Consider the following 26,621-nt stretch of genomic DNA (forward strand, 5'->3'; position numbering starts at 1 on the left):
TTCTTCAGGGGATGGAGTAGTTACAGTACAATGACCGCTACCATCCAGTAAATTCTACCACGTGGAGTCAACACGAGTCTACCGCTTGAACATTCTGGACCTAATTGCGACGTATTGGACAGCAAGATCAGCAATTATAAAATTATAAAACACCATGTAAAAATCAATATTTTTCAGTCTGATTTTAAATTATTGAGTTGTATCTAAAATCTTTGTTTGTCGAAATAAAAGTTTTAATTGTGAAGTTTAGTTTTTTAAAAAAGTGTTTTTCCAAAGAACATTCATAATTCGCGTTCTCTTAGGCCACCCACAAGAAAGCGGAAGGATTAATATTTTAAGAAATTCTAGACGCCTAAGCTGGTAATTTAGATATTGCAGGCAGTAAAAATACAAAGAGACTTTAGGGCTCGAAGACAACTTTCCTAAGAGTTATTTATTTTGCACAGGATATGCCTCATAAAAAGAAGAATAGGAAAGATTGCTAAGCGTTTGAATGATAGAAATCTAAGAATTCCACAAAATTGAAACGCAGTAACTTTCGTGGGAATCCTTAAACGGTTACAAAAAGGACACTCGTGGTGATTGGCCGAAAAAGAAACGTATGACCACAATAAGGCTGGTCTAAATATTATTTTCCAGCTATGTGATTGGTACGAAATTTTCGGAATGATGATTATTGGTCAAATTAGGTGATAGCTGTGAAAAAGGGAGGTGAATTGAGAGCAGAGAGGAATCTTGTCCGAGATTAGGACAAGAAGAATTAATTAAGTTCTAGCGGCTATGCAGTGAAGACCTGCATTTTTTCTTGTCTGTGCCTAAATAGGCAAAATGGGATCTTAAAGATTCTGTCGTGAAAATCATAAGTGCGATATGTTGTCTTAAATACCATACCGGTATATTCTCTGTGTTGTGTCCGGTACGATAAAAGAATAGTTTTCTTAGTACGGCGTGTAATATGTTTCGTGCAAACAGAACTTAGTTCAACTTTTGCGGATAAGATTTCCGTTTAATATGTCTCATATAAACCGCACTTAATTCAATCTTCGTGGAACGCAGTTCCATTTTTTTTAAGACAATGGTCTAAATAAAATATGTTTAATTATCAAGTCAGTGAGAAGTATCACTAATAATCATGAATGCAGTTATTTTCTTTTCATAAAGCAAAAAGAACTATGGCATTTTTATTTTTCGTATAATATAATAACAATTATGTAACAGTACTTTAACTCTAAAAATGAAAGTGAAAAGTGAAAGTGATTTCGTCGTATCCACAACTCTGGCGAGCTAACCCGATTCCAGCAGTTCAACAACAACGGATCATCACCAGGTATTTTGCAATAAACTGTTTCGATCCTTTTTCTTTTTTTTTTGAACTTTTAAAATGAAACGCGAAAGACTTATTTTTTTACTTTTCTAATCAACTCAGTTTATTAAAAATTTTCTATCTAAATAAATGGTAACTATGTTTAAACTTATTTCGTCTTTTTCTGTTCGCACAATCCATCTATGTATCCTTATTGTATTAGGAAATGCTGACTACCACAGACAACAAGGGTAAGTACCATTACTAGTCAAAGGGATACCATTTTTTCGTAACATTTTTGTAATTTTTATATAGATAAATAGCAATAGATTCTGATCTATTAATGGCGCCCAAAAAATTAATAATTTCTTTTCTTTAGCTTAAATATTGTTGTATGAACTTACACCCTAAAATCTCTTGATGATTAGAGCCGCCGGAGCGTTTATAAATTATGTAGCACGAATTTTGCCAAGTTTATGTACATCACATGTTTATCTAATTTGTCGTGCTTCATAAAATGACGCCGCAACATGTGGGGCTATCTCTTGTCTAATTCTTATTAGTTTGTTTTCTTATTTTGTCCACGTTGTTCTGCTCATTATTGATTCATAAAATAACGCTAAGTTTTTCATATAACTCTTAATTAGTAATGTCACAAAAAGGCCTTTTTATTTTTAACGCAACCTAAGTATTATTCATAAAACGGCGACCGCATCTAGAGGTTTCTGTCATTTTTTTTGTTTCTTTTTGCTCCGTGTTAACGAGTACTTAAAAACAACGTCATTGCATTCCTTTTTTTAGTTTTACACGTAAATGGTATTTTTCCCAGCACTTATTTAAAATGTGGCTCCTTGTTGTCTACAGGTGTCTGAATAGAGATTTTATACTGTTTATAAAATTTCGATGGATGCGCAGATAAGAAATAAGATAGTAATGTAAATATGAAAAGAGAAAATTCCAAAGGTAAATAAAATAATAACTGCTAGTTTTCAATTCCAGTTTACAGTAAATTTTGAGTTTAAATATTTTTCTTGAATTTTTTTTGCATAATTTTTGAAAGAATATAATTCAAAATGGAATCCTCCGTGGTTCAATATTTAAAAAATGACGAAATTGATTATGAATTGTTTATACGAGGGTTTAAGACTAAGAAAAATCTTAGTGACAAAAAAACAATGCTTCGTAAATTATTTAGTAAAAAGGCCGTTATTGATTTAGAGGAAAATAGGTTAATATTCAACGATGAGAAGAAGCAGATAGACGAAACTACTGTTGACATCCGTAGTTTAATTGGAGATTTCGAAGGAGACGTTAGAGATTCGGTCTATCGTAGGGCAAAGGCTCATCTTACGCATTTATCTTTTAGAATAACTAGGTTACCCGTAGAATTTGAGGAAAAAGAAGAGTATAAGGCAGAGGCTTCTGCAGATTGTTTACTTTTAGAAGGGCAATTAGATGACAAAATCGTTCCTGTTGGGCCATCAGTTTCTTTGAATATAATTCCTTCACAGCCGGTCGTTAATATTCCAGCTCCCGTCGTTCAGGTGTCGCATCCAACTAATTTAGCTGATTGGAACATTAAGTTTAGTGGAGATTCTAAAGGAGTTTTCCCTTTCCTAGAAAAAGTTAGAGACCTGGCTGAATCCCGTAATGTAGGACAAGAGGTTCTTTTCAGATCAGCTGTCGAGCTGTTTACAGGTAGCGCTGCTGTGTGGTTCAGGAGTGTTCGTAGTACCGTTTCTTCATGGAACGAATTGATTGGTCTTTTGAAGGCTACGTTTCTTCCCCAAGATTACGACAAGGATTTATGGAACCAGATCAAATCCAGGAAGCAGAAGAAAAATGAGTCGTTCGCTTTATTTCAGGCACAGGTTATGTCTTTGGCAAAACGGCTGACGGTGCAGCCTTTAGAGAAAACTATCGTGAAACACTTGAGACAAAATATTATCCCTGAATATATTCCGTTGATTGCATTAGTCGATACCAATACTGTTGAGGAGTTGTCTGCTGTTATTCGTAAACTAGAGAATAATGTGGTCGTGCCTAGTGTCAAGAAGGAAACGTCCGTCGCTTATGTTAATCATGAGTTCCCCGGTCCCTCCAGAAAAGCCAATGTTCCTAACGGAAAAGCAAATTTTAAAAATAATGACGATCGCTCGGCTCCGCGAAATTCTGAGGCGAAAAACCCTAGTAAAAGTACTTCGAATAAATCGAAGATGATCGTTTGTTTTAATTGTCGGAGACGCGGACACAATTTCAACGACTGTAAACAGCGTTTTGATAGATATTTTTGTTTCCGATGTGGCGCAGATAATGTTACGGTAAGGATATGACCAAACTGTGTCAAACCTTCAAAAAACGAATAACCAACACCCTTAAGTTCGGTAAGAGTGTTCACAATAAAATTTCAAACCCCGAACATTCATGTTTTGCGGCCGATAATAAGTTTCCAGAAAATTTTAATGTCTCTGATTGGTACAAATGGGTAGGTACAGTAAAAAATTTTTATAAACATTCGTCAAATTTATCTCCGGTCATTGCTTCAAAGCCATTCGATAACAGACCTTACTTGGAGGTCAAATTCTTTCGCAACCCTTTACGCTTTTATTAGATACCGGGTGTTCCACTACTGTAGTCGGATCCAAGGGATTGGATTTTCTTGAGAGAAACAACATTGAGATCGATTTACCGTGTAGTCAGAATGTGTCTTTAGCCGACGGATCGAGTAAAAAGGTTTCTGGTATTGTAGATTTGCCGTTTGTGGCGAATGGAATTTGTCATGTGATTAGTTGTCTTGTAGTGCCATCGCTACCAATAAATTTTATTTTAGGAAGTAACTTTATTTCAAAATTTTCTTTAGCGATAAATTTCGAACAAAATAAATGGAGTGTCAGAAATCCTTGTTGCGAGATAGTAACTTCAAAACCTGAAGGCGATGTTTCGTTCCCACAATCTTTGTGTCCGATTGATTTTCTTGCCGCCGAGTTAAGACCTCTACCGGATGCTGTCATCCATAGTTTTCAGGAGGTAGACAAAAAGAATGGTATAGGAAGAACAGATAAGATCAAAATGACTATCGATACGGGTGACGCAAAGCCTTTTCGACAACGTCCTTTTTCTATGTCGCCATACATGTCAGATATTTTAAATCGCGAATTAGATGAGATGCTCAAACCTAAAGTTATAGAACCGAGTAACAGTCCTTGGTGTAGTCCAGTCTTGCTTGTAAAGAAAAAGACAGGCGAGTTTAGGTTTTGTTTTGATGGCAGGAATCTTAATGAAGTTATTCGTCATGACACATATCCTCTCCCCAATATTGACCGAATTTTGTCATTATTGCGTAACGCTAAATATATAAGTTCGATAGATTTGAAAAAAGCTTTTTGGCAGATCCCTCTTGATACATCTTCGCGAGAAAAAACTGCTTTTGCTGTTGTTGGCCGTGGATCATTTCAATTTACTGTGATGCCTTTTGGTCTTTGTAATAGTGCTCAAACCCAGCAAAGATTAGTAGATCAAATTTTTGGACCAGAATTCGAACCTTTTATTTTTACTTACTTGGATGATATTATTGTTTGTTCTTCCACTGCTGAGGAACACGTTGCCTTGTTAGGACAAGTTCGAGATAAACTAAAGGATGCTAACCTTACGATAAATGTAGACAAATGTGAATTTTTCAAAACAACTTTGAAGTATTTAGGCTATATCGTTGGTGATAACTCTCTTCGGTCGGACCCCGACAAAATTTCCACTATGGTTAATTATCCCCGTCCAACTAACACAACGGAGATTAAACGTTTTATTGGTCTTTATTCTTGGTATAGACGCTTCGTCAAAGATTTTTCTACCCTTGTTTCCCCTATCAATGATCTTTTGAAAGGAAAGAAAAAGAAAGAACCTATAGTTTGGACATCAGAAGCTGAGAAGGCTTTTATCGCCATAAAGGAAGCTTTAGTATCTTCCCCAGTTCTAGTACAACCCGATTATTCTCGTCCCTTCACTATTCAGTGTGACGCAAGTAATACCGGTCTAGGAGCTGTATTGACTCAAGAAATAGACGGTGGAGAAAAGGTGATTTCCTATGCTAGTCGGTCTTTGACAAGAGCAGAACGCTCGTATGGAACCACCGAGAAAGAGGACCTTGCAGCTTTGTTTGCTGTTGAAAAATTTCGTCCTTACGTAGATGGTGTTAAATTTACCCTCATCACTGACCATTATTCGTTGTTATGGCTTAGAAATTTAAAAAATCCCACAGGCCGTTTAGCTCGTTGAGCTATGCGCCTCAAACAGTTTGATTTCCGAATCGTCCATCGTAAAGGAGCATGTCATAAGGTGCCTGATGCACTTAGTAGGATTCATGAGAATGATCAAATTGCTTATCTTGAAGTTGATGCTGATCGCATCGATCCTTGGTACGATGATTGGCGTACAAAGATTTTGTCTAACCCAGAAAGTTTTCCACAGTGGAAAGTAGAGAACTACCTCATATACAAATTTATTCCGGCTTGTCTTCCTTTTAATTCAAATTTAATCGAGTGGAAAGTCCTTGTTCCCAAACCTCAACGTGAGGATGTTATTAAGTCGTGTCATGATCCTGCAACTTGTGCCCATCCTGGTGTCTATAAAACTCTTGCTCGAATCCAAGAAAACTATTACTGGCCAAAAATGCGAAGAGATGTTGTTAAATATGTCCGTGCCTGCAAAACGTGTGGAGCACAAAAAGCACCAAATATGGCGCAAATGGGTAAAATGGGTAAAGAGAAAAAAGCCGAATACCCATGGCAAATTATCGCCGTTGATGTAATAGGCCCTTTAACCAGAAGTAGAAACGGTTTTACTTGGTTGCTGGTGGTCTCAGATTGGTTTTCTAAGTACACTTTGTTACATCCTCTTCGCAAGGCTACTGCTGGCTTCAAATATCTGTAAATTTTTAGAGGAACAGGTGTTTCTCATATTTGGAGTTCCACAACATCTTATGTGTGATAATGCCTCTAATTTAAATTGTAAAATAATGAAAGACCTTTGTGAGAGGTATGCAGTCCAAAAAATCTGGTTCTCTGCAGTTTATTTTCCCCAAGTAAATTTTGTTGAAAGGAGCAATCGTACTATTGGTACGGCAATCAGAAGTTATATTGACGAACACCGCGATTGGGACAAACACATACATGAAATTCGGCAAGCCATAAACACAGCGAAACATGAAGTAACCCAATACACACCGGCATTTTTAAATTTTGCTAGACATGTACCGTTGTCTGGAAATTATTACGGTCAAATACCCCATGATTTTGTTGATATAGAAATCCTACCGGGTGATCCCGATAATTATGCGTCCGAAGTAACGGGAATAAAAGAAGTTTTCACGGCCGTGCGTAAAAATTTGTCTCGTGCATATCAGAGAAATGCAAAAACATATAATTTGCGTAAACGCGACGTACAGTTTAACGTTGGCGATCAAGTTTGGAGAAAAAATATGGTTTTATCTAGCGCCCCGAAACATTTCATGGCAAAATTGGCTCCCAAATATATTCTATGTACCATAATTAAAAAACTATCCTCTTTAGTTTACGTTCTTATGAATCCAGATGGTTCCAATGCTGGAAATTGGCATATTAAAGATTTAAAAGCTTATTCATCCGTCAATGTTGCGTCAGATGCTTCAGATTTGTCCGATAGCGAATAGAAATGTATATTCCGTTATTTACAGGGCGATATGAACCAACTTTAAATATAATTTTTTAGATATTTTTGATTTTTTTTATTTTATAGTACAAGTGCTTAAAGTTTTTTTGAGAGAAATAATTTTTTTGTTTTGTGCACCAAATTTTTTTATTAGTCGAATTTCTTAAATTTTGGAAAGTGTGATTTCAAATAAATGATTTTGGACATATGAATTTTTGATCTGAAAGCCTATTATAATCTAATTACTTCGGTAATTTTTTTTAGCGACACCCCATTTCCTCCGTGGTCCGTGTTAAAGGAAAAGTCGCGCAAATTGCGAACTTTTTCCTGGAAGGGATTTGTTTCTCTTCCAACAAATTTTGGCGTGGGATCAGTAATGCACTGATACCCTAGTACGTAGTACGTTGAATACAACTTTGCTTCAGCAAAACCGTCCCCAAGTGCCTCGTTCCCTTGAGGAAGAGAGACGCGCATTAATTTTTTTAGAGCTGTCTCGACAACCTTTTTTTGATGTGTGGTGTAGACCAATAGTAGGGTCCCGCTGCGGTCAATGTTTATCTATTTGTTATATTTTTTTGATGTTGTCGCGAAGAAGACGAGCCTCTGGAAGTAGTGTAGGGGATTCCGCACGTTGATCTCCAGAGCAACTCAGTTTGGCTCACACCCCAGTTCTTTGAACTGTTTTACCTAGTTAATAAGAATATAAATTTTTTTGTTTTGTTGAAAGGACATATTAAAAATCCTTCTTCAAATGTTTTTTATGTCGTGTGTTAGTCCGATATAGAAGTAAAACTTTTTTTACATAATAAAAAGTTTGATTTTTTATTTTTTTATTTTTTTTTGGTATCCTTTTAGGATATACTACCTTCGCTTATATGCAATCCAGCTTAAGCTTAGGGAAAATGTTTTTTTATATTTTTTTTGAAAATCGTTTTTTATTTTTTTTTTGGTATCTAGATTGATATCAGAAGTCCTTAGTACAGTTACTAGTGATAGTTCGTAATAGAACCTGTTTATTTTGCCTAAGTTTATTCTTATTTCAAGGACCTATGAATGTCAGCCCCCTCTATTAAAATATGTTGTCTAACCCCCTTTACGGTATGGATGGCCAGACACTGAGAAAGGCTAGGGATGAAGTGAGCGGATTCCCGCCAGTTGACTCGTCGGAATGAGAAGCCATTCATAATCGCAATTTAGCTACAGACCTTAGGTGATGACTTTCTATGTCATTTCCTAAAACTTCCGTTTGGTTGTGTAACTTTGAATAATAGACTCTACCGACTATGACCCTACCTTAAGTTGACCCCACCGAAAATGTTCCTATGATAGGCGTATGATACGCGTCAGTTATCGCTTGTTCTGGTTACCACAACGAAGTTAAAATATCAATATTTTCCTAATCCCCACTGTTCTTGAAAGAGTAGCAAGTTTCTGAAAGGCAATGGTCCATTTTTCCACAATAAACTAATTACAGGCTTATCTTTATAGAATCACAAGGTCCAACTTAGAACTATCAGTAACTCCTTTTTTTGTTTTTTTGTTCGTAAGTAATAACTGCTTATGGCGTTATTATATTGTGTTATCTCTGGAATAAGTCATGAATGAGAGACTTTATGCATCCAAGTCAAGAATAACATGTTAATTTTTTATGGCGTTAATGATGCTAAGACATCATTATTCTTATGTTATTCGTGGTGTTAGTCTAGGTTGAAAGAAACCTATGCATCCGAAAAAACGTTAACATATCTTGCCCTATTTTTGTGTTTTTATTTTTTTGTGTCTACGATGACGAATTGCGTCGTTGTATTCTTGTGAATTTTTTGTGTTATGATTAACGCGTCCATGTCTAGATTGTAAGACATGTATTGATCGTTAGAGAAAGCCTAAGGCCTCTGAACGATATTAAGATATTGTGACTAACAAATGTTGGTTTTCATTTTTTTTGCTGTTTCATTTTTTTTGAGTTCCTTTTCCGATTTCACACTGGTTAGCACGAAGTTGAAATCGTGGGGGAGGCAGTGAAACAGGCTCAAAGAATCACAATCTAAATATCGCAAAAGTCCGTCTCTGTCGTTATAGATAGAAATAAGACGAAATGTAACTCCCAACGCGTTCTCTTAGGCCACCCACAAGAAAGCGGAAGGATTAATATTTTAAGAAATTCTAGACGCCTAAGCTGGTAATTTAGATATTACAGGCAGTAAAAATACAAAGAGACTTTAGGGCTCGAAGACAACTTTCCTAAGAGTTATTTATTTTTCACAGGATATGCCTCATAAAAAGAAGAATAGGAAAGATTGCTAAGCGTTTGAATGATAGAAATCTAAGAATTCCACAAAATTGAAACGCAGTAACTTTCGTGGGAATCCTTAAACGGTTACAAAAAGGACACTCGTGGTGATTGGCCGAAAAAGAAACGTATGACCACAATAAGGCTGGTCTAAATATTATTTTCCAGCTATGTGATTGGTACGAAATTTTCGGAGTGATGATTATTGGTCAAATTAGGTGATAGCTGTGAAAAAGGGAGGTGAATTGAGAGCAGAGAGGAATCTTGTCCGAGATTAGGACAAGAAGAATTAATTAAGTTCTAGCGGCTATGCAGTGAAGACCTGCATTTTTTCTTGTCTGTGCCTAAATAGGCAAAATGGGATCTTAAAGATTCTGTCGTGAAAATCATAAGTGCGATATGTTGTCTTAAATACCATACCGGTATATTCTCTGTGTTGTGTCCGGTACGATAAAAGAATAGTTTTCTTAGTACGGCGTGTAATATGTTTCGTGCAAACAGAACTTAGTTCAACTTTTGCGGATAAGATTTCCGTTTAATATGTCTCATATAAACCGCACTTAATTCAATCTTCGTGGAACGCCGTTCCATTTTTTTTAAGACAATGGTCTAAATAAAATATGTTTAATTATCAAGTCAGTGAGAAGTATCACTAATAATCATGAATGCAGTTATTTTCTTTTCATAAAACAAAAAGAACTATGGAATTTTTATTTTTCGTATAATATAATAACAATTATGTAACAGTACTTTAACTCTAAAAATGAAAGTGAAAAGTGAAAGTGATTTCGTCGTATCCACAACTCTGGCGAGCTAACCCGATTCCAGCAGTTCAACAACAACGGATCATCACCAGGTATTTTGTAATAAACTGTTTCGTTCCTTTTTCTTTTTTTTTGAGCTTTTAAAATGAAACGCGAAAGATTAATTTTTTTACTTTTCTAATCAACTCAGTTTATTAAAAATGTTCTATCTAAATAAATGGTAACTATGTTTAAACTTATTTCGTCTTTTTCTGTTCGCACAATCCATCTATGTATCCTTATTGTATTAGGAAATGCTGACTACCACAGACAACAAGGGTAAGTACCATTACTAGTCAAAGGGATACCATTTTTTCGTAACATTTTTGTAATTTTTATATAGATAAATAGCAATAGATTCTGATCTATTAATGGCGCCCAAAAAATTAATAATTTCTTTTCTTTAGCTTAAATATTGTTGTATGAACTCACACCCTAAAATCTCTTGATGATTAGAGCCGCCGGAGCGTTTAAAAATTATGTAGCACGAATTTTGCCAAGTTTATGTACATCACATATTTATCTAATTTGTCGTGCTTCAAGGTAAATACACAAAGTTAAACCATTTTTAAAAACTCAACTTTCTACAACTTCAATCAAAATTAATCGAATTTTTTGTAAAATTTTCAATATAAACGAATGTTTGTAGTTATTCTCTACTCATCGACACTGCATAATATGAGTAGTTATTTCATTATAAAGATTAGACTATCTATTTAGTCCGTCCGCTATAACTTTCCCATACTGTACGATTCATTTTCAATCAAATTAAGTCAAAACATAAATTGAAACGAACGTCGATGTGTATATACATTTTGTATACTGTATACTATATACTACACACTAGGGTGGGGCGAAAAACAAGAAAAAAATTTTTTTTTACAAATTTATATGTCCTAAATATGCGGAAAAGTGGTTAGATATAATTGCAAAACGTTATCCAAAATTTGGGATTTATAGAACAATATCTTCCGGTGCCCCTGGAACTTTTAAAATTTGCAAATTAAAAGAAAATATTGAAAAAAAAAACATAACTTTTTAATTTTATATTCATGTTGTTTTGGCTTGTTTACAACTCAGAACTTACTACAAAATATTTTATTTAATTATTTACAGTAAAGTTTCAAAAAAATCGGATTTTGTATCAAACTTAGGTAATACTTGTCTTGACAAAACTCGATTTCTTATGAATCCATCTTTGTTTCAGCTCCACAAACCAATAATGATGTTTCTGTCACTAGTTTAACACATCTTTCCACTGCTTGCGAATGACAAGGAAATTTAAGAATTTCAAATTTATTTGAAGTAGTGTCATCAATCATTTTTATACACCGAGAGAAAAAAATTCTTGACATAAAGAAACTTTATTAATATTTAAGAAAGATCGACTTGGCATATTGCCTAAGAAATATATCTTTGTATGTAAGATATAATTTTCTAAAATATTTCAAATAAATTCTACTATAGCCAAAGAAATATATCTTAAACATGATTGAACTATCGCTTTCTGGCAAACTTCAAACCCATTTATCAGAAAGAAATTACACTTGATGTTAATTAATTTTATTAGTCATAAAAATATATTTTCTACACATTAGAAAACTATTCTTTCTGAGCAATAATATTTCTTAGTAAGGAATATTATTATTTTACTATTAATAAATAATTTATTTAATGTTAAGCAATATATTTCGCAGAGATAAACGTATATTTAGAGTTAAGTTAATATTTCTTTAAAATAAAGTCATATTACATACCCGAAATAAATCATTGTGTTAAGGTAAAATCATTATTTATTAATAAAACAAGATATAAAACGTTATTATTACATATAAATATTTTCTCCACTCTTAAACCACTGGCTTCTACACAACAATAAAAGGATGGAGAGGCAAATCCAACTTCCTCAAATTTTCCTTCTTTTGTTAATAGCACTTTGTATATCAGCAATTCACTAAAACAAAATCGTTATGTAGAAAGAGTAAACTTATTTTAATAATTTTTTTTTTATAAAGATATAGATATTTATTTTGACAAATTTAGGAAATACAAAAAAAAACAAATACACGGCCCCACGTAAGAACTATTAATACTAATAATAATCAATCATATTTAGTTCAAACATGGCATTATTTAACCTATACATCGTTGTTTATTTTTTCTTTTTGTTAATGAAATATTAATTATTTATCTGTATAATATTAAGTCACACAATAAATATTGTTTAGCTAAAACAAGAGCGAAAATACAACCAATGTAAAACATTGAAGCAGACATAATAATATGTAATTTTCTTAATTTTTATAATCTAAAAGAGACAGCATACCTAATCATTAAGAAATTTTATTACGGGAAAGTATTATTAGTTTACATCTAAGTCATTTAATACATATTAACTAATTCACGGTTTTCGGCAATAACATTTCTTAACCATAAACATATATTTCTTTCAGACTAACTGATTTCTTTATCTCAAATAAATTAACAGAAAAAATCCTCACCGCACCCGCCATGTTTGATATAGCGTTATATTGTAAATTTTTATAGAAGACGATACATTCAAGAAACCTATTATAGTTGATACATAAGTATACCTACACATTTTTAAAAAGGTACTTACATGTATGAAGTTCTGGAAGGTCCCGCAGTTGGTTAATAACTCCTTTCTTAATATTGCTCTGAAGCTATATACTATATCATTCTGTCCCAGCTTTAAATTGTGGCATATTTCCCAGTTAGAATAATAAGCTCCTTTATTTCAGAGTCGTCCATCATTATACCTAAAAAGCATATAAAGATACTATTATATTTCTTTTTTAACCATTCGGATACGCAACAATATTATTATTACATCTTAAATTACTCAATTTACTTTTATTTAATACCTATATATGTACGTACCTTCAAAATATCCGTTAATTTTTAAAGTACACCAATAAATCCAACATCCATCTATATGAACATGAACATATCACGCCATCTTGACAAACACTGACGACTAAATCAGAAATAGTTAATCTGCGCAATTCTTTTGTGGAAGAAAATCTCTTTGCAAGTAACATTTCGGCATTAATGACAAAGTTTTTATTTTATAACCACAGTTACTACAGAGGGTATTTCTGAAGAATTATTTCTTGTGGTTTAAAATATTTATTTAATTGCAAGAAAATTTCTTGTTCACACATATAAATATGCATTAACTTAACATTACATTTCTTATACTGCAAAATATTTGTAGTTTTCAATTTAAGAAATAAAAACTTTAGGATAAGAAAATTAAATGTAACCATTTATGCATTTCTTAGTATTGAAGAAATTATCTGTAACAAATTATTGAGTTGTGTTTAAAAAACTCGTTTCTTTATATGTGAACCGGTATGTTTAAGTTAACAGGATATGTTAACTTTTAAGAAATATTGCTCAAAGTAATCGGTGTTTCAGGAGAAAAGAAATTGTTCTCTCGGTGTAAGTTCATCTGTTGACAATTATTGTTTTGTTATTGGTGGTTCTGATATTACAGTAGTTTGCGAATTAATAAAGTCAAAATATTCTTTAGCTCCAAAATTAAATTTATAGTTGGAATTTTAAACTGGCGAATTTCTTTGGTTTCTTGACCGTTCCTAGACTTTAATATGCGCCTCAAACCTAGCTCTCGGATGTGGGATCGTTTATCACCCAACATGGCCACCAGAATATTCTCTGGATGTGCAAAATATCCATTACCTTGAATGACTTTGTTCACTATTTGCTTTAGTTTTAGTGATAAATATTGCGAGCATTGAATCATAATAAATAAATGAATTGACCCATATATAAATTCTGGCTTTACTTTGATTGAAAACCAAGTGGGAACATACACCTTTTGCAGATAAGTTGCCAAAATATTTAAACTGGTACTCGGATTTACAGTTCCTACATAAACTCGCAGTATTCTGTTTGCTGTTGTAATTCACCTCGAATGTGCCATCTTTCCCGGTTGTCGATATTATTATAGAATTATTTTTTCATTATCTATATATTCAGTGATTACAATAATTCATAAACTAGGTATACAATAAAAATTAATAATCGAGAAAAGAGAAAACGTGATCAAAAAGTGAAAACCGATCTTTTAAATTGCTCTTTAAAAAATATTAGTTTTCGACGTTTTTTTCTACATTTTTATAGTAGTAATCATATAAATCGGACGTACCTTCGGTACAACGATCATTGAGACTACAGATAACCCCCATTGTCTTAATTTAATTTGAATTTTTTACGACTGCAATATCGTTTGCTGAAGCGCCTACAACTGCAATATGAGTGTCAATAGCGGAGGTAGGCCTCCTGATCCACCGCCCAGAAAAACTATTATATTCGATAGTCAAAATGATGCCGAACAAATGGAACTTTCTGTAAGTACTCCCATTCCAATAAATTTGACAACCAAAAACAACAACAACAACCAGTATCCAAATGATCCAAATACAACGAATATGAATGTTAATAATGAAACAAAACAGAACTTAAAAGAGGTAAGGCAAGCATTTTTATTTAATAGTAATGACCTGGGACCATATCACATTTACATCGAAAACAGTGCTAATGATTTTAAAGGTAAATTAAATTCTTTGAAAATTGGTGAAATTATTTTGTCTAACTTTCCTGAAGCAGACAATATGATTTCCAGTATAGATGCCATCGGCCGAAATAGGATTAGAGTCAAATGCAAAGACTATAAAACTGCAAATAATCTTATTAAAAACAAATCTCTGGAAATTTTTAGATCAAATAATTTGGATCTATATATTCCAAAATTTATTTTACACAGACAGGGAGTTATTAGAGACATAGACATAGATTTCTCTGAAGAGTATATAAAAAGTAAAATAAAACAGTATGATAGTCATTGTATATTTGAAATTGCAAACGTTAAAAGAATTACGCGTAAATTAGAGAAAATTGTTAATGAGGAAAAAATTGTCGAATATGTCCCTACTAAATCTTGTATTGTGACCTTTAAATCGCAAACTTTACCTAAATATGTAGTCATAAATAAGGTTATTAAAGAAATTGAAGTGTATAAACAGAAAGTTCTGTTATGTTTCAACTGTCTTAGGTACGGCCACCTAGGCAGTCAGTGTAGGAGTCAGCCAAGATGCAATAGATGCCAAGAATCTCATAATTCTAAAAATTGTACAAAAGTTGAGTTCACACAAGTATGTTTCAGCTGTAAGGGGAATCACTTGACTACGAATTTAAGCGCGTGTCCAGAATTCACACGACAAAAGTTAATAAAAGAGACGATGGGTTTAACAAACGTTAATTTTTACGATGCAAATAAAAATATACCAAAGAATTCATATGCTAGTATTCTTAGGTCAAATATCACAAACAATGATACAAATTTTTCACAAAATTCACAACCTTCTACTTCTACCCAAGGAAATAACTTTGCTAAATTTATATTTAATCCTCACACCAACACCAGTAGGCCAAATAAAAGGCAAAAGCCAAATAGTCCAGACCCAACTGATATAGCCAGAAAAGAAATAATATCTGTAGTTTCCCCTCCAAAACATTCTGAGGGAATAGTTAAAAGTCAATTCTATCAACAAAACTTAAACGTTGCAGATTCACAGTCAGAAGAGTTAGATTCTTCTGTAATAAATGTCATTTTAGAATCAGTTCTTACAATTGTTAATTCAATTAAACAAAATAATAATTTTAATATTTCAAAATCTGATGTAATTCAGTTAATTAGTAACCATTTAAACCAAAATCTAACATCAAATCGCAGGCCTAACTAAAATAAACATATTACAATGGAACTGTCGTTCGGCAGTTGCTAATAAACATAATTTAGAATATTTACTCCATCAGAACGACATCAGTATAGCTCTATTATCTGAAACCTGGTTCAAACCGGGAAAATATTATAATTTTAAAGAATTTAATTGTTTTCGAGCTGACCGCCTTGATGGATATGGCGGATGTGCCATCCTTTTGAAATCTAACATAAAATGTGAAGAAATAATTTTTCCAAATACGTATTCGTTTACATATAAGTGTATTTCCATTAAAATTTCACCTTTCAGAAAACCTTTACATATAATTTCTTTATATAATGAACCCAATAATAAAGTTTCAATTCAACAATGGATAAATTTTTTAGAAAATATATCAAAACCATTTATAATAGGAGGCGATTTTAACGCACACAATTTGGCGTGGGGTTGCGAAGTTGATGATAGATTAGGTAAAGATCTTCTAGATGCTATAGAATATTGTAATTTAGAATATTTAAACGATGGGTCTCCCACTCTCGCTATTTCCAAAAAACCTTCTGCTGTAGACTTAACCATTTGTTCCCGAGATATTGCTTCTTATTTCCATTGGAATACTCTACTAGAACCTCATGGATCTGACCATGTGCCAATCATTATTTCATCACAAAGTTTCTCCGCAACAGAAGCCACATCCAGTAGAAAACATAGAATATGGAACCTTAGCAGAGCCAATTGGATGACTTATGCCAGTACTTTGGAAGCAATGGAAGTTCCATTAATCTACGAAGAATTGTTAACACATATAAACCAGGCAGCCAACATCGCTATTCCAAAATATTCCTCCATTAACGAAAAAAACAGAAGCCATATTCCGAAACCATGGTGGAATAATCAGTGTCAACTAGCAGCTGAAAGTAGAAAACATGCGTTCATTAATTATAAACAGAATCCAACGCTGCAAAATTTAATAGAGTATAAACGACTTGACGCTGTTGCAAAGAAAATCTTCAAACAGAAAAAAAGAAGAATTGGATTGATTTTTGCGAAAGACTAAACTCAAGAACACCATTAAAAGATGTCTGGCGAAAAGTTAATTGTTTTAAAAACCGCAAACAAGCCAACAGAGTACCTATTGATCCAGAAGATACATGGTTGCAAGATTTCCACAGAAAAATTGCTCCGGCATGGGTTCCAAATGACGACACCGTACAAGAAGATATTCAAACAGTATCCAGACAAAACCACAATTTTGACGAAAATTTTCATCTATGGGAATTGCATCGAGCCCTTGAACAAAGAAATAATACTTCTCCAGGTATAGACAATGTGTCATATTCGCTGTTGTACAACTTACCGATCGAACATAAAATTTCACTACTAAACATTTTCAACAATATTTGGACAAATAAGATACCAGTACTAAATAGTTGGAAAGAATACCTGATAATTCCTATTAAAAAACCTGGCAAACCAGACCGTGATCCAAATTCTTACCGACCTATCTCCTTGTCTTCATGTCTTTTAAAAACATTCGAAAGAATAATTAAAAATAGATTTGAACATTGGTTAGAACACGATGGTATACTTCCAAGATCCCAATATGGTTTTCGCAAGTCTAGGTCTACTCAAGATGCAACTGCAGCTCTAGTTACGTCAATTCAACTTAACTTTACAAGAAATAAGTCTACAGCAGCTGCGTTCCTTGACATTTCCGCTGCTTTTGATAATGTTAATTTAGACATTCTTTACAAAAAAATGTTGTATATTGGAATCCCTAATTCATTTGCTCTCTTTTTAAAATCTTTATATTCCAACAGATTAACTTATTTAAAAATTAATAATGATGAATTTTCATATCCTCGACTAACTAATATTGGATTGCCACAGGGGAGTATTTTAAGCCCGATTTTATACATCCTGTACAACATAGATCTTGAAGTTAGTATACCCAACAATACAAAAATTCTTCAATATGCTGATGATGTTGTTTTATATACAGAAGGAAAATTGTTAAGTAGATGTGAGGATAATTTAAAAGTCGCATTAGAAATCGTAAATCAGTGCTACGAAGAAGTAGGATTATCAATTTCTGACACAAAAACTGAGGTGTGTTACTTTACAAAAAAGCGTAGAGTTCCACAAGGCAATCTTAACGTTGGAAAATTTAATTTTCCAATTAAAAGCTGTGTTAAGTATCTTGGTACCTATCTAGACAGGAAATTGTCTTGGAAAGATCACATTCATCATATTGTTAAAAAATCAGAAAACTCAATAAATATTTTAAGAGCTTTCTGTAAAACAAATTGGGGAGCAGACCCAAATATTGCTTTGATGTTTTACCGTAACATGATCAGACCCATTCTCGACTATAGCTGTCATTTATTTGGATCAGCGACCAATACACTTCTAAATAAACTTGAAATTCAAAAAAATAAATGCTTAAGATTATGCCTAGGTTATTTAAAATCCACTCCAGTCCAAATAATGGAAAATGAAGCAGTGGAACCTCCATTGCATTTACGCCGCCAATTTCTCAGTGATAAATTTACAACTCGAATTCTGTCCAAAAAATGTAAATACCTTCAAGATCTACATGAGCTATCAGTTTTAGACCTCACTCATAGGTACTGGAGAACTAAAAAATCTATACCTTTGGTAGAAAGTTATCTAAGTACGGTAAAGTACAGTGAAGTTATCTATAAAAGCCAAATTCCGCCTTACTACAGTGCAATGACAAAAACATTATTTTCTAACAAGGTTAAAACATGTTATTTAAGCTCACATTTACCGCCAAATATGTTTGATATACTTATTAGAGAAAAATGGTCAAATTTTCAGTACATATTTACCGATGGGTCAAAAGACGCAAATGGAACGGGCTGTGCAGTATTCCACGAAAATACAAATTACCATCATCAATATAGCCTACCTATTGAATGCTCAATATACACAGCAGAAATGATAGCAGTAATGTTTGCTGTTCAGTATGTACTACTGAATCCAACTAGCAATTATGTTATATTTACTGACAGTAAAAGCGTGGTGGACAGATTAAGTAACATTCAAACAGTCAAACACATAAACCACATTGAATTGAATATACTTAAAACTCTGTTTGAAATTACACAATTAGGAGTAAATGTAACAATTGCTTGGATTAAGGGTCATTCGGGAATAAAAGGCAATGAAATAGTTGACAATTTTGCTAAATCAGCTTATGTAATCGGAGAAAAAATAAACAAAAATTTAATTCCAGCTTCAGATATTGATACTTTTAGCAGACAAAAACTTAAAAATAATTGGCAATTGCATTACAGAGAATGTAATACTGGCTCAAATTTTGCTCATTGTAACCCTAGGATATTCTCAAAAAGATGGTTTTATACAGAATATAACAGACATTTTATAAAGACCATTAATCGGCTGAGAGCCAATCATGCTCTTACGCCATATTACATGCATAGAATCGGCTTGTCAGATACTCCCAATTGTACTTGTGGCAAAATCGGAGATCTAACACATGTCATATTAGAATGTCATTTAAACATAAATAACATAAACGACCTTTATAAAGAATTAAAAGATTTAAAATGTTTTTTCCCAATAAACCTTAATACTTTAATATTTACAAATGATATGGAAATTCTTCATCTCATTTATAAACATGTTAAATTATGTAAATACAAGTTGTAAACTTAATATAATAGGCATAATTGGTTAATGTGGTTTGAAAAAATTAAAAAAATATATATATAAAAAAAACACATAATAAAATAATAACAAAAAAAATAATAAATAAAAAAAAGAAAAAAAAATAGAAACAAACATAAAAAAAATAGAAACAAACATAAATAAAAAAAGAAAAGAAAAAATAGAAACAAACATAAAAAAAAGAAGTGTTTCGCACAAATTAAAATATATTTTATATTTAAAAAACAGTAAAATAATTTAAAAAAAAAACAAAATAAAAAAAGCTACACAATGTACCAATGTATCTATAAAAATAATATTGTAGAATGTACTTATGTTTATAAGAAATTTATGACTATGAATCTGCAATCAATCACAAACAAGTCTGGCTAATTGGCTCTGCCAAAGCCATTTTTCAAAAAAAAAAAAAAAAAAAAAAGAAAACGTGATACAGTGATTATAATAATACTGTTACTATGGAAAGAGTAGATAAATTTTGAATACACTTAATAACTAAACTGGTTTTATGCACTGCATCTTATGGAAATTTAGTATAAAAATAATTTTTTTTTTAATTAAAAAAACTTTTACATTAAGGATTTAAAAATTTGAATCAAATGTGAAAAATCAACAATATTTAGTTGCTCTACTTTATTACCTTTTTTCACAAAATATAAATGTACCATAGTTGTTCCCCCGGTACAAATAAGGAAGAATGATTTTAAAAACAAGCTTGTTGCCAAAACATATTTATATCTCTTTTTTTCTACTTCTCTATCCTTTGGAATATAAAACATGAAAAGCTTTAAAACGTGCAAATTAACGCCAGTTGCACCCTGCAGTTTTTTCCTGAACATATTGTTCAGGCACTCTTATTGAACATAAAGCATTACCTCAGGCTGTGGTAATGAAAGTGATATAATTCAGGAATTTTTGAAACCTATCAGGTGTTGTAAAGGACGATGCCAGGAATAACTTCTACTAAAATGTAACCAAAAATATTGTGCGCTTTTTTTTACTGCGATTTTCATTTGTTAAATTTGCAATTTTTAAAGATTTTTAATTTGTAGCTTAGGATATTGATTTTAGAGAAAAACTTTCTAATAGAAAGTTGTAGTAAATTAAAAAACCTACAATCTGAGCTATGGGAAGTTTCATTTCGTTAATTGGTTATTGCAAAACAGCCTGCGAAAGGTCCAAAATGGCCGTTTTTCTATTGCATTATTTATTGTACAAATAATTTTTTTTTTAAAGCTTTAAAATGAAGATCCTTCAATTCCAAACATAAAAAAAATTGTAAAGCCGGATTAACGAATTTGTTGTTTAGATATTAAAAATTGTTTATCCCAAGAGGTCAAATGTCGAATTCTATAACTTTTTGAAAAAAAAAATCGTAGAGATTTGGTGAAACATCCAATCTCTTTCTAAAGAGTTACATTTTTATATTCTGATGTAAATAAATGCGTAAAATATTTTTAAACCTCTAATTTTTGGATTTGAAAATAAGGGGGCAAATTTCGTTATTAACATTTAGAGCTGAAGCGGCCGTGTACATCCTATGAGTTTTAACTTACAGATTATTGTTGCTGAAGATGAAACGAAGATTTATAAAAAGATAAAAAATTTCTACGACCAACTGAAGCCGAGATAATTTTTGGGTTTGAAAATAAGGGGGCAAATTTCGTTAAAAACATTTAGAGCTGAAGCGGCCCTGTATATCCTATGAGTTTCTAACTTACAGATTATTGTTGCTGAAGTCGAAACGAAGATTTATAAAAAATTAAAATTTTCTACAACCAACTGAAGCCAAGATAATTGTTTTTTTTTTCCTAAATCGTAGTGCCTTTATTTATAACAATTAAGAAATTATTTTACAGTCATTGACTAAAGAAAGACTTATGTTATCTTAAAATAAAAATTATTATAAAATATAATTACATTTAATTATTAAAAATTATTTTTTAAATCGATGCTTTTGCAAGCGGCCGAATTTTGAAAATCGCCCGAATCGCTTCAAATCCGCGCGCTCGGAAAATTTTTACGTAACTTGTATTAAATTTTGACAGAAAACAATTTAATAATACAGTCGAACCCGCTTATTAGAATACCTCTTAAAGGAATATCCTGGTTTAAGGAATAGAAATTTGAGGTCCCGAAACATTTATAGTAGCAACCAATGATCGGTTATTAGAATATCCCGGTTATAGGAATACTTTTACTTGGCACAAAGGCTATTCCAATAAGCGAGTTTGACTGTATTAACATTATAATATACAGTCTATTTACCACTGTATTTGTTTTTCTTGATAAACTTTTATATGTGAAATCCAAAAAGAATAGTCACTACAAGAAGAAAAAGTTTTATATTGTATATTATAGTAAGAAGTAACATTATTATTATTATATTTATATAACAATGAAAAAAAAATTAAAATATAGTTATATATATTTCATATATTTGTATCATTTTTGTAATATTATTTCTTCAGAAATGAAATTTCACATATAAAAGTGTATCAAGAAAAACAAATACAGTGGTAAATAGACTGTATATTATATTGGTAATATATTATTAAATTGTTTTCTATCAAAATTTAATACAAGTTACGTAAAAATTTTCCGACCGCGAGGATTTGATAGTCCTGTCGCCAGGGGGGTACAACGGCCTCCTTAATTCAGATGGACTTACCCAAGTTTTTTTTATGTATTTTGACCCGTAGAACACGAATTTTTTGGGTAACAGTTGATCCGGATGTCGATAAGATTGTTATAAACAAAGAACTTGAGGAATTACATAGCAACGATTTTTCGCAAAACAAAATATTTTTTTGTATTTTTGGGTGATTCTCAGCAAAAAAGTGTATGTGTTTAAAGCTTTGTTTAACAATAAAAAAGTTATTTTTTTGGCAATGAAAATATTCAAAGCCGATAGAATTTGACTTGAACTTTCAAATACAGTAAGCAGAATTGCTATTTTATTTTTCAATCAAAAGTTATTCGGGTTCAAAAATTGCAATTTTTCGATTTTTTAAAAGTTCAACCTCGTTTATGTCGAAAACTATGCATCCTACGAAAAAACTTGTAAAAACATTTTTTGCTTAGAATGACTCGAAATATAAAAAAAATTCTTTGTTTTGCGAAAAATCGCTGTTATGTGATTCCTCAAGTTCTTTGTTTATAACAATCATATCGACATCCGGATCGACTGTTACCCAAAAAATTCGTGTTCTACGGGTCAAAATACATAAAGAAAACTTGGGTAAGTCCATCTGAATTAAGGAGGCCGTTGTACCCCTACTGGCGACAGGACTATGAAGCGAGCCGGGCGAGTTGCAAAATTCGGCCGCTCGCAAAAGCACCGATTTTAAAAATAATTTTTAATAATTAAGTGTAATTATATTTTATAATAATTTTTATTTTAAGATAATATAAGTCTTTCTTTAGTCAACGACTTTAAAATAATTTCTTAATTGTTATAAATAAAGGCACTACGACTTAAGGAAAAAAAAAAACAATTATCTCGGCTTCAGTTGGTTGTAGAAAATTATTATTTTTTTATAAATCTTCGTTTTGTCTTCAGCAACAATAATTTGTAAGTTAAAAACTCATAGGATGTACAGGGCCGCTTCAGCTCTAAATGTTTATAACGAAATTTGCCCCCTTATTTTCAAACCCAAAAATTAGAGGTTTAAAAATGTTTTACGCATTTATTTACATCAGAATATGAAAATATAACTCTTTAGAAGGAGATTAGATGTTGCACCAACTCTCTACGATTTTTTTCAAAAAGTTATAGCCTTCGACATTTGACCTCTTGGGATAAACAATTTATAATATCTAGGCAACAAATTCGTTAATCTGGCTTTACAATTTTTTTTATGTTTGGAATTGAAAGATCTTCATTTTAAAGCTTTAAAAAATAAAAAAAAATTATTTGTACAATAAATAATGCAATTGTAAAAAACGGCCATTTTGGATTTTCGCAGGCTGTTTTGCAATAACCAATTAACCAAATTAAACTTACCGTACCTCAAATTGTAGGATTTTTAATTTACTACAACTTTCTATAAAAAAGTTTTTCTTCAAAATTAATATCCTAAGCTGCAAAATTAAAAATCATTAAAAATTGCAAATTTAACAAATGAAAATCGCAATAAAAAAAAAGCACACAATATTTTTGGTTACATTTTAGTAGAAGTTATTCCTGGCATCGTCCTTTACAACACCTGATAGGTTTCAAAAATTCCTGAATTATATCCTGAAATCGACCTATTTTTCACCCACAGCCTGGGGTAGATACAGTGAAATAAAACTGGCAATGAAAAACTTTTCTAGGAAAATATGTAACATGCAAAAATTAGTTCATTTTTAATGTTGTAATGTGTTATTGCAGAAGACAAACATTTTAAAATTTATGAATCAGAGAGCAGTGCAGGTTTTCTCATATTGCATAATTGAACTTAAGACAATATGTTGTTGCGTTATGATGTGTTGTGATATTTCATAAAATTTAAATTAAATAGAGCATATTATACAGTCGAACCCGCTTTTTAGATTAGCCTTAGTGCCAAGCAAAAATATTCTTATAAGCGGGATATTCTAATAACCGATCATTGGTGGCTACTGAAATAAGTGTACCGAATATACGTTATAATAGTACATACTATGTCAATATGCATAGTATATGCATATGGTTTTAGGTCTTTTTATGTCAATAAAAATTTATAATCTATTTACAAAAATAATTACGAAACGATTAGACAATAAATTTGAATAGGGTTTAGAAAAGTCTTCCCAACAAGCGATTAACTATTGGAAATAAAATAATCTTATAGAAAAATGCTTTTTCTAAAAACAGCCAAGTGTGTGGTAATGGACCTATAGAAATTTGTAGACAAATGAAATTATTTTATGACCTTGTAGGCATACGATTGAATTTTTTGTGGAAAATTAATTTGTCATAACACAGTAATAAAGTGTTTATTATTAGGTACCTGACAAACCGCAATAATATACAAAACAGCGGGCTTTCGAAGCTCTTACCGACAAACCATTATATCAGGCAAATTAACAATTTTTAGGAAATTGTACGTAAAAATTTATTTGTTGACCTGAAAAAATTATTGTTAAAAGCGTTATTAGGTTACTACACCATATTCCAATAAACGGATAAATTTATTAAAGGGTAAATGGAGACGTTTCGAGACCTCGAATTTATATTCCATAAACCGGGATATTCCTATAACCGGTACTCTAATAAGCGGGTTCGACTGTATTTATTTTTCTTTCAGTTTAAAACAAAAATTGTTTCTATACAGTGTTGCAAAGCCAAATGGGAGGGTTTTTGGCATATATATCATATTAGTGACGTCATCCATGTAGGCGTGATGACATAATCGATTATTCTTTTTAGATGAGAATAGGGGTCATATGCTAGCTTATTGGAAAGGTTACGCAAACTAGCAAAATCTTAGGAGGTATATGCGTGTTTGTAAACTGATATTTTAAAACAGTCCATTAATCCTTGATAAAAATTAAATGGTCTCAGTCCCATGTTATCGTATGGATGCGCTGTGAATATTAGAGCGAAACGAAAGCGACTTTATGTGAAGAAAATGCACTGAATATAATATAATTTAATTGCCTTTAAATTACTTTAACTGAGTTCAATAGTTCGGATCTTGAAGGACCAATGATCTTATCTATTAATTAAAGAATTAGAAATAAGACAATTATTTTTTTACAGGTGCTGCGTTTATATTATACAGCGAAATAAATTAAAGCCAAATCAATTAATTGAAGGTGTGTGTATGCAAAATAGATATTTTACGGTACCTACATTTACTTGAGGAGAAGGTCGTCTTCTTCTCCCTAGTCGACTATGCTGGATTTCTGCTTGGGTTTCAAGCACGTTGTATGGGTTTAGTCTACATAAAACTGTGTTCTTTTACTGAAAATCTATATAGTACTAAATATGCATATGTGTGCTTAACTGGAGGACGCTTGTCTAAGCAAGTGTGCACAGATCACATACCTCTCTCTACAGGTGGCAACTTTTATATCTACGTAGCAAGGTAAAAGAAAATTACTTTTAGAAGGCTAGTCCTATAATACAGTGAGAAATGGTTCTGATGGTAAAATTTATTGGCGATGCTATGAGTCCAGAATAAATATGGGGCTTCTGCTATGACTGATGCTGCAAATGTTATTCTGGGAAAATAACACAAGCATGCTTTCTCTCCGACTAAAGGGTTAAGGGTTAGGGGTTAAGGTTGTAAAAATAATATTAGGAAAGAAGCTCCAGCAGTTCTACACCATGGGATGTTGTAAGCAGTACCCTGCCTGGAAGGAATATCGGATGGAGAAAAGATACATCTACCAAAACTAAAAAATCTACAGAAGACGGTGAGCAGGAAGCGCCAAAGAAATTCGATTATACCACTTGTACCTCACTCGTTTAGGAAGCTAATTATTTCCGATGATTTAAGAAGAACCAAGACATCAATACCTCAGGATTTTATATTAAGCGGCGGTCGAATAGAGTACTCGTATAATCCAATGTCCAACATGGATTATCGATCCAAATATGTGGTACCAACTATGGATTATACATGGCGCCTTTCGCAATAAAACGATACTATTCATCTACGCATTTTTGCCAAACGAAAATAAACACACTTACATATGAGCAAAGTTTGATCAATATTTTACAGAAAATTCATACCCTTCCACCTGGAGCGCCAGACCTAATACAATCGTGATTCATTTCTGTCTTAATCTTTAAGACACCGAAGTCCACGGTTATTAGATAGTCACTACGGTTGTCTTGTCCGACGATGGTGGGGAGATTTAAATTTTTTGACTTTACGTCACACGAATACACAATCCCACGTTTTAAATGATTTTCGACCAGTTGCCATTAAGTCATTGAAATGTGATCAACTCAATTTGGATCCCACGTGTTGGGAAACCTGTATACTTTACCTTAGGGCATTATCCTGTTTGCCATGTGACCATCACAGGCCTTTTTATTGAAGTATGCACTTTTAAGGCATCTATATTTTATGTAAAGGGTTTTTACCCAG

The 26,621-nt window shown here is 32.2% G+C and overlaps 1 protein-coding gene across 1 annotated transcript in view; it reads right to left on the bottom strand.

Moving 5' to 3' along the window:
- The window catches only part of LOC126889346 (lipase 3-like), a 64,160-nt gene extending 38,660 nt beyond the window's left edge, over positions 1 to 25,500 (bottom strand). The window contains exon 1 of the mRNA XM_050657582.1: positions 25,376 to 25,500. The gene's annotated coding sequence lies outside the window, so the exon portion shown is untranslated. The remainder of the gene's footprint in view (positions 1 to 25,375) is intronic.
- Between the last annotated feature and the right edge of the window lie 1,121 nt (positions 25,501 to 26,621).

Source organism: Diabrotica virgifera, chromosome 8 (genome assembly GCF_917563875.1).
Source record: "Diabrotica virgifera virgifera chromosome 8, PGI_DIABVI_V3a".
In the NCBI taxonomy this organism is placed as follows: domain Eukaryota; kingdom Metazoa; phylum Arthropoda; class Insecta; order Coleoptera; family Chrysomelidae; genus Diabrotica; species Diabrotica virgifera.